A 9,665-nucleotide genomic window follows, 5' to 3' on the forward strand; every position below is an offset into this window, starting at 1 on the left:
CAGAGAATGAACTAATATACTATTATATTTTCGTATGTAATCTTTTTATGAACTTAGTTTTTCATTGTATTGTAAAAATAGGAAATTTGATTTGAAAATATATATTGTTATAGATTTTGTCAGTGTTTAAAGCTATATGTATCTTTATTTATGTTCAATTTATGACTGAAGCATATGAGACAAATAATTTTAAAATATGAAATAAAATTGCAACAATTTCTCTGTGTTTTCTTATTCTGTGTAGATAACAGGATATTATCAAAAAAGAATAAAGGTGTGCTCAAAAAAAGAAACTTCAGGGATTCTCAATTCCTTTATACCTATGATCTTACATATAAATATATGTATTTTATATATAACTTTATATTTTGTGAATATATACCTATATATTAAAAAAGATTTAATGCTAAACTTTCTAAATGAATATAGATTGGTTCATAGCAATTTCATGTATATTTTCTATAGGTGGGTGAATTAGGGTTCTTCCATGTACATATACCTACATATTTTCACATTCATTCATATTCACAAGCATTTCTGAATCCAATGTGCTGAATTAGAAATGTTTCTTTTTTTTTTTTAATTTTAATTTTTATTTTTTTTATTGGTTGTTCACAACATTACAAAGCTCTTGACATATCATATTTCATACATTAGATTGAAGTGGGTTATGAACTCCCAATTTTACCCCAAATGCAGATTGCAGAATCACGTCGGTTACACATCCACAATTTACATAATGCCCAATTAGTAATTGTTGTATTCTGCTACCTTTCAGAAATGTTTCATTTAGTAAATTAAGTCTGAATAGAAATCTAGGAGCAACACACAAAGAGTTTGGGAAATGTTTTTTACAAAGAGACTTGCACAAATATTTAAAGAAATTAAGCAGCCAATTGAAGGTTGAAGAATTGGGTCAACAAGGTAATCTCATACATTGAGGCTCTGCCTTAATCCCTAGAAACTGAGGCAATTCTGTTGATCTTGAGTCTTCTAGGAATATATTGAAAAATCACTGCTGTAGATGATGGGAAACAAATAATGGATATAAGCAAAATAGTGTCCTCACTCAATTTATTTTAGTAAAAGCTTTGCAAAGTCATAATGGAAAATGGATTTAGAAAAAGCTAAGAATGGAGGCCAGAAATGGCAAGGTTTGTCATTGGATAGTACAGTTAAATACACAATGAGACTGAGGCAGTAGGTCAGTAATATAAAATGAGAGTTGGATTCGAGATACAGTTTAAAAGGAACAGAATGGTCAATAAGTGTTGAAAATGAGATGTGGGACTCAGATATTAGTGGATAAATGGTGGTGGTAATAGAATGTAGGAGTTGAGGGATTCAGTTCTAGTGGACACTTTTACTCAAGTACATGCAGGGAGCTGGGCAAAATGGTGCACACCTATAATCCCAGCTGCTCAGGAAGCTAAGACAGCAGGATTATAAGACACCATCTCAAAAATTAAAGGAGCTTGGGATGTACCTCAGTGGTAGAGCACCCATAGTGTGTATGATTTGCAAAAGTAAGTTTTTTTATTGAAACTTAATTTTGAAAGGAAAATGTGAACTAACATATAGCCTTGTTCTAACAGGCACATTTCTCCCTCATCATTACTCCAAAAAGTAGCCTTGGTTTATTCACTATTAGACAGAACCTGGAGTACAGATGGCAAAACTATTTTGCCTCCTTGAGAAAGGTGTTAGTAGGAGGGAATAATGTTTGATTTGCTATATATTTTATGTTCTGCTTCTCTTAGCATAATAATAAGATTGTAGCATTCTAGGATATCTGAACCCAAATCTCAACTTCTCAGCATAAAGTTAGACTTGGGCAACTTTGTCTCTGGGAACAGTTGCTTTGGGTATTGCTTTTTTTTTAATAGTTGTAAGGTTTTTTTTAATAGTGGCATTACATTTATTTTATTTGTTTATGTGATGCTGAGGATCAAACCCAGCACCTCCTCACGTGCTAGGCAAGCATTCTACCACTGAACTATAACCACAGCTCCTGTGTATTGCTTGTTTAATATTTTATTTTTTATAATTATTTATAATATGTAGATCCATAATCTACAAAATAAAATATATTTATAAGAAAGGTTGCTTTTATCCTTGTGTATGACTTACTTTTTCTCCCCTAACTTTTATGTAGACAAAATAGGTAGATAGACTTTTCACCTCCTTTCTTAGATTAAAAATAGAATACTGAGAGATGTCAGAGAAAAATGGTGTACAGGGAGCTTCAATGGACCACCCGTTCCTCTACAAAATTAGCCAATTAACTAAGGAATTGTAGAAAGCATAATGTGACTGTAGGAACTCTGGAGATTGATCAAGAATGTATAGCAGTGAGGGAACAGTCAAGGAAAAAATCAGCCTGAGTGTCGGCATTGAAGGAGATCTCTGATGATCACTAGCAATTACACAGCACATGCTTAAACCACCAGTGGGGTCAAAGAATCACAAAGAAAATACTTTTAAAGATGAATTTTAAATACTTAAGATGAATGAAAGTGAAAATGTAATAGAACTTAGAAGGAGATGTAGCAAAGTCAGAAGGACTCAGCAGGAAATTTATGCCTGTAAATTCCTGTGTTTAAAAAGGATCTCAGGCCAATAACTCAACTTTAAGGAATTAGAAAAAAGAAGATTGAATCCAAAGCTAGAAGGAAAGAAAAAATCAGAGAGACAATACAAAAATAATAAGATGTATGTATGGAAACAAAACGTTCATTCTTTGAAAAAAAATCAATAAAATTGGCAGACTCAATTAGACAAACCAAGGGAAAAGAAGAAAAGACTCTAATTGATGAAATTAGAAATAAAATTGGGGCAATACTAACCATTTTGTAGACATAAAAATCATAAAAGAATACTGTAAACAGTTATTAATTAGATATATCAATGAAGTTGTCAAATTCCTAGAAAAAAAAACTACCAAAATCTAAGAAAAAACAAAATTATAATGTGGCATAACAAAAAAGAGATTGTAACAGTCAATAGTTTAAATAATAATTTCAAAAATAAATAATATTTTTAAAAAAACTTTCAGAATAAGATTCTGGGACCTACTGGCTTCAGGAGCAAACTCTATCAAATGTTTTCCAAACCTTGCCAAAAAAGTAGAAGATCATTTCCTGACTCATTCTTTTAGGAGAGTATTAGCCTTATACCAAAACCAAAGAAAAACTTTAGAAGAAAACTATAGACCAATATCAATGATGACTGTGGCTGCAGAACTCTGTAAGGTAAAGGAATAGATACCATGGCTGTCAGGGCTTGCATCTGAATTGCCCCCCAAAGGCTCATGGGTTGAAGACTGTCCCCAGTGCAGATGTGGGTCTTTGGGGAAGTAATTGGATCGGGAGAATTCTGACCTTCTATATGGGTTAATCCATAAATCCATAGCTGAATGGGTTATTGGACAGTGGTGGGACCTAGTTGGAGGGAGTGGGTCCTTGGCAGTGTGCCCTTGAGGGCTGTATCTTGTCCAGGGCCTCTTCCTTCCTCTGTGTTTCCTAGCTGCCATGAGGTGAGCAGCTTTGCTGTGTCATACCTTTCTGCCATGAAACTCTACCTCACCACAGGCCCAGAACAATGTAGAAAGCTGACCATGGACTAAAACATCTGAAACTGAGCCAAAGTGACTCTTCCCCCAAGTTCTATTGTCAGAGCAATGAAAATCTGACTAACACAATGACCAAGTAGGATTTGTTCCAGGAATTCAGATTGGATTAAAGTGAAAATCAATGTAATATAAATTGAAAGCTACCCCATGTTCAGGAATTGAAAAGCTCAATATTGTTAAGATGGCAGTACTCACTGTCTTAGTCAGTTTGGGCTACTGAATCCTAGGTGGTTCAAGCAACATTTTTCACACTTCCGAATGCTTGGAAGTTCAAGACAAAGATACTAATAGATGCAATGTCATGAGGGCCCACTTTCTGGTGTGCAGAGCAATCATTGTATATTCTCATATGGTGAAGAACAGAGAAAGTAAGTGCATGTCTCTTTATAAGGTCACTAGTCCCATTCATGAGGACTCTACCCTCATGACCTGATTACCTCTTGAAGCACCCCCCGCCCCGTACCATGGCAGTAGGGGTTAGCATTTCAACATAGGACTGGGGAGAGGGCACATTTGGTCCATAAGATGACCCAAGTGATCTGCAGAATCAATGCAATTCCTATCAAAATCCCAATGGCCATTTTTTTGCAGAAAAGCTAATTCTAAAATTTAAGTGGAATTGAATGGCATCCCAATAGCTAAATTCAACTTTAAAAAGAAGAAAGTTGAAGGTCTTTCACAAATTTCCATTTCAAAACTCACTGTAGAATTGCAGGAAACAAGATACATGCTGCAATGTAGATGAACCTTGAGAACTGGCACAAAAGACATTTGTTTTATAATTCCATTTGTGTGACATATCTAGATAGGCTCATCCATAGAGAGAAGAGCTTCCTGGTTGGCAGAGACAGAGAGGAGAAGGGAAAAGGGAAAAACTGCTTGATGGACACAATTTCAATTTGAAATGAAGAAAATGTTTTAACTAGATGGTGGTGATGGTTTTGCAACATTGAATGTACTTAATTCCACTGAACTGGACACCTTAAAACAGTTAAAATGATGACTTTTATGGTATGTCACAGAAAAATTCCTAAAATCTTGTAGAAAGCAGCTTTCAGAATGTATAATTTGCAAAAAGAAATGCCTCAAATTAACAGTTTAAACTTTGAGGAAAGTAAAAGAAAATCTAGCAATTAAACCTTTAAATTTTCTTTTGAGAAAGAAAGTACATTAATAAGAAGAAATCAATGAAATAGTGTATAAGTATGTAGTAGAGAATCCACAAAGCCAAAAATTGATTATCTAAAAAGATTATAAAACTGATAAACTCCAAACCAGATTTATGAAGTCAAAAAGAAAATACAAATTAATAATATCAGGAATAAAGAAAATACATTACAGAATTTACTGATTTTTAAAAGATAACAGGTGGATGATCAGGTTACACCAACAAATCTGACAATCAAGATAAACTGATTAAATTTCTTGAAAAACACTTATTTTAAAAAAACATTAAGAAATAAAATTTGAATTACCTAATATTAAATTTACATTTTAACTAAATGCTTTTCCATAAAGAAAACTCTAGGCCCAAAACTTGAATGCATTCTTCTAATCATTTAAAAAACAACACCAACCTTAAAATTATTATTTTTTTTATGTTTGTTATTGGTAGTTGCAAGGGGTGCTGAACCACTGAACTACAGCCTTTTTTATTTTTTATTTTGAGACAGGGTCTCACTAAGTTGCTAAAGCTAGCCTTGAGTTTGCAATCCTCTGGTTTCAGACTACCAAGTCACTGGGATTACAAGTGTGCACCACCATACCTGGCTTAGAATAGTTTTTGCTTTATATATAACTAATGCAAAAAGGCAAGAAAAAGAAAATTAAAATATACAGCTTTGAAAGGAAGTAGTAAAACGTTTTATAGGTGACATCATTGGGTAGAAATCACAAATAATCAACAGAAAAATACATGCTGACAGGGCACCATGGGACACACCTGTAATCCCAGTGAACCAGGAGGCTGAGGCAGGAGGTTCAAGCCCATCCTTACCAATTTATTGAGAACCTGTCTCAAAGTATTAAATAAATAAATAAATAAATAAAAGGCTGAGGATATAGTTCAGTGGTAGAATGCCGATGGGTTCAACTCCCAGTACCCCCAAACAAAATCTGCTGAATCCAATAAGCAATTATACCAAGTTTATAGGATACTTTGGGTTTTGTAATGGCCCTTTAGACACAACACCAAAGGCACAAGCCATGAAAGAAACAAAATTTTTAATTAAAAATGGGTAAAAGATCTAAATAGACACAAAACTACAGATGATAAATAATAAATAAACATATGAGAAGATGCTCAACATTTCTATCATTAGAGAATTGCAAATTAAAACAATAATGAGATCCCATTAAATTTCTATTAGAATGGTTAAAACCCAATACACTGAAAACAGCAAACGCTGGTGATAATTGGGAGCAACAGGAACTCTTATCCATTGCTGACAGAAGTACACAGTGACAAGCTACGTTGGAAGGCAGTTTTCTTACAAAAGTAAATACAGCATTACTACACAATCCAGCAATTGCTCTCCTTTCTTGGCATTTACCCAACTGAATTAAAACAACAACAACAAATGTTCACAAAAATGTTTATAGTACACATACACCTACATTCAGTGCATCTACTCAGAAGTGTTCACAGTAAATTTATAATCGTCCAAACTTGGAAGCAACAAAGAAGTCCTTCAGAAGGTGAATGGATAAACAAATGGATATGCCCATACCATCCAGTTTTATTCAGTGGTAAAAAGAAATGTTATCAAGCTACAAAAAGACATGGAGGAACCTTTGACCTAAGGTTTCCTAAGGGAAGGAAGCCAGTCTGAAACTGCTACAGACTGTGATTCCAAATGCAAGAAATTGTGGAGAAGGCAAAACGACAAAGACAGAAATCAGGGGTTGCCAGGAGTGAGGGGAGAGGGTAGGAAGTGGGATGGTGAGGTGGAGCACAGGGAGTTTTTAAGACAGTGGAACTACTCTGTATGATACTGTGTGGGTGGACTCATGTCTGTCATTTGTTAAAACTCATGGAACTTCACAACATGAAGCTGAGTCCCTAAGGTCAACTGTGGACTCCATGATAATGTATCAGTATGGATTCATTAATTCTAACATGTTCTAACATGCTCCATGTAGCAATTACACAGCACACGCGAATTACAAAGAAAATACTTTTAAAGATGAATGTTAAATACTTAAGATGAATGAAAGTGAAAATGTAATAGAACTTAGGAGGAGGTGTAGCAAAGTCAGAAGGACTCAGCAGGAAATTTATGGCTATAAATTAAAAAGGATCTCAGGCCAATAACTCAACTGTAAGGAATTAGAAAAAAGAAGATTGAACTCAAAGCTAGAAGGAGGAAAGAAAAAATCAGAGAGACAATACAAAAATAATAATACTAACCATTTTATAGACATATAAAGGTCATAAGAGAATACTGTAAGCAATCATTAATTAATTAGATATATCAATGAAGTTGGTGGAGGACACCATTTTATATGGAAAACTGCTTGTGGGCAAGAACATGTACAGGGGAACTCTATTTTCGGCTCAATTTTCTATAAATTCAAAATTGCTACAAAAAAGCAAACTAGTTTTAAAAAAAAGAAACAGTTTCCACCCAATAAAACAAGAGGGGCTTTCTTTTAGATTAGAAATACCCCTCAAAAGCAGATAAATCTTACTCATGAGAACTGTGTACAATGTTTCCACTTACCTAACAAGTAGAGCTATTTTTAAAATTATTTTTTTATTTATATATGACAGTGAATGCATTACAATTCTTACTACCACATATAGAGCACAATCTTTCATATATCGGCTGTATACAAAGTAGATTCACGGCAATTTTTGTCTTCATACATGTACTTTGGTTAATAATGATCATCACACTCCATCATCATTTCTAACCCCATGCCCCCTCCCTTCCCCTCCCACCCCTCTGCCCTATCTTGAGTTTGTCTATTCCTCCCATGCTCCCTTTCCTTACCCCACTATGAGTCAGCCTCCTTATATCAGAGAAAACATTCAGCATTTGTTTTTTTGGGATTGGCTAACTTCACTTAGTACTATCTTCTTATTTTATTCCTCACACACACACACACACACACACACACACACACACACACACATGCTTAAACTGTGGAACCAACCTAGATGATGTAGCATATATGCACAATAGAATATTACTCAGCAATAAAAGAGAATAAAATAAGATTATATATATATAACCAAGGATTTATATATAAAGCCTTGGTATTTTCTTACTTTAAAAGGAAAAGGGGCTGGAGTTGTGGCTCAGTGGTAGAGCACTTGGCTAGCATGTGTGAGGCACTGGATTCAATTCTCAGTGCTACATGTAAATAAATGAATAAAATAAAGGTCCATCAACATCTAAAAAATATATTTTTAAAAAAAAGTGAAAGGAAAAGAAAAGTGGTAGAACACTTACCCAGTATGTGAAAGGCCCTGGGTTTGATCTCCAGCACTGTAAAAAAATAAAAATGGTTATCCATTAGTTATAAAGGCTATAAGAAAATCATTTTAAATATGTTACAACTCATGGAATTTTGTAGCCATAAACCCTCCTTGAGGGATTTCCTAGAATGTAATCATCCCAACAGAAGGTGCCTGGAATAACTTTTGCAATAGGATTGAAAAATTGAAAAATAACTACACATGTTATGGATAACGGGGTCAGAATGTGCAAAGGAGGAAGGCTAAAACAAACTCTGTGGTGTTGAATTGGAATTGAGTTTTATGAACTCCTGGATATGTCTACTGAGAGGTCCTGGCAGCAGTATCACCTGAGTACTGGTGAGTACCCTTGGCACCCAGATCTTGATTTCTTAATATCATTCTCCACCAAAAAGGAACCAGAATTTTTTGAAAATTAGTGGACTCCAGGAGTATGGCTGGGAATGAATGAGATGAGCCTTATGGCATCTTATGCCAAAAAGTAAGAAAGTGCTCAGAAAATGGTGGGGCACATCGAAATGAACTTATCACCTTGAAGTGGCTCCCATTGGCCAAATCTGAGGACATTTTGAGCATGTAAGTTGACAATAGTAATAGGTCATAACATTGAGTAAAATAAGAAACCACAAGCCCATGTAATTATAAAAAAAATAAAATACTAATGAATAAATGAAGAAAACCTTTTGCTCACAGTAGAATTGCATTGCATGAGCTCAGAAGAGAGAATAGATTTCAAAAATCTCTGGTACATATACTAGGTCATTTAGACAAGAATCACAAATAAATGCTATAATTAGTGGGATAAAAGTATAATAAGTTTTGGATATTTACTTAGCCTCAAAATATTTACTGAGTAGCATCTTTCCTGTCTTGTATACTTCAAAATGCAGAGCATGAGTGATAAGTAAAGGTGGGAAACCTGATTCTGATTAGAGACCTATATCTGATGAATGCAATTTGTGATAGGAATAGTGGAACAACTGGCAAATTTGTACTTTGATTAGCTGATAGTATTGTGGGAATGTTCATTCCCTGATTTTGATTCTTATACTGCCTTGTTTTTAAGAAATGTACAATGAAATATTTAGGAGTGAATATTACTTATTCTCATGTCTGCACTTTATTCACAAGTGGTCCAGGAAAAAGAAAGTAGTTTTATATATTGAAAGAGACATGAAAGCAACTATATTGAAATGTTAACATTTGGGAAAGGTACTTAAAGAATCTACAGGCTCCATTGTTCTTGTAACTTTCCTGTAAGTCTGAAACTATGTTAAAATTAGAAGCTTTTCAGTGTTACTATTTGCATATGCTTTGTAGAAAGTCTAAAATACTTTGTAGATAATCTATTAAAATTAATGATGAAATTTATTAAAGTTGCCTATCAAATGCAGGTTGAATTTTTAAAAATCAGTTATAGCAGCTCTAAACACATGGAGAAATTTTTTTTCAGTTTTATTAATTCTTTTTAGTTATGCATTACACTAGGATCCATTTTGATGTAACTATAAAAGTCTGAAATATAATTTGCTTGAAGTCAGTTCCTAGTAT

This window comes from Ictidomys tridecemlineatus, unplaced genomic scaffold, assembly GCF_052094955.1.
Source record: "Ictidomys tridecemlineatus isolate mIctTri1 unplaced genomic scaffold, mIctTri1.hap1 Scaffold_418, whole genome shotgun sequence".
In the NCBI taxonomy this organism is placed as follows: domain Eukaryota; kingdom Metazoa; phylum Chordata; class Mammalia; order Rodentia; family Sciuridae; genus Ictidomys; species Ictidomys tridecemlineatus.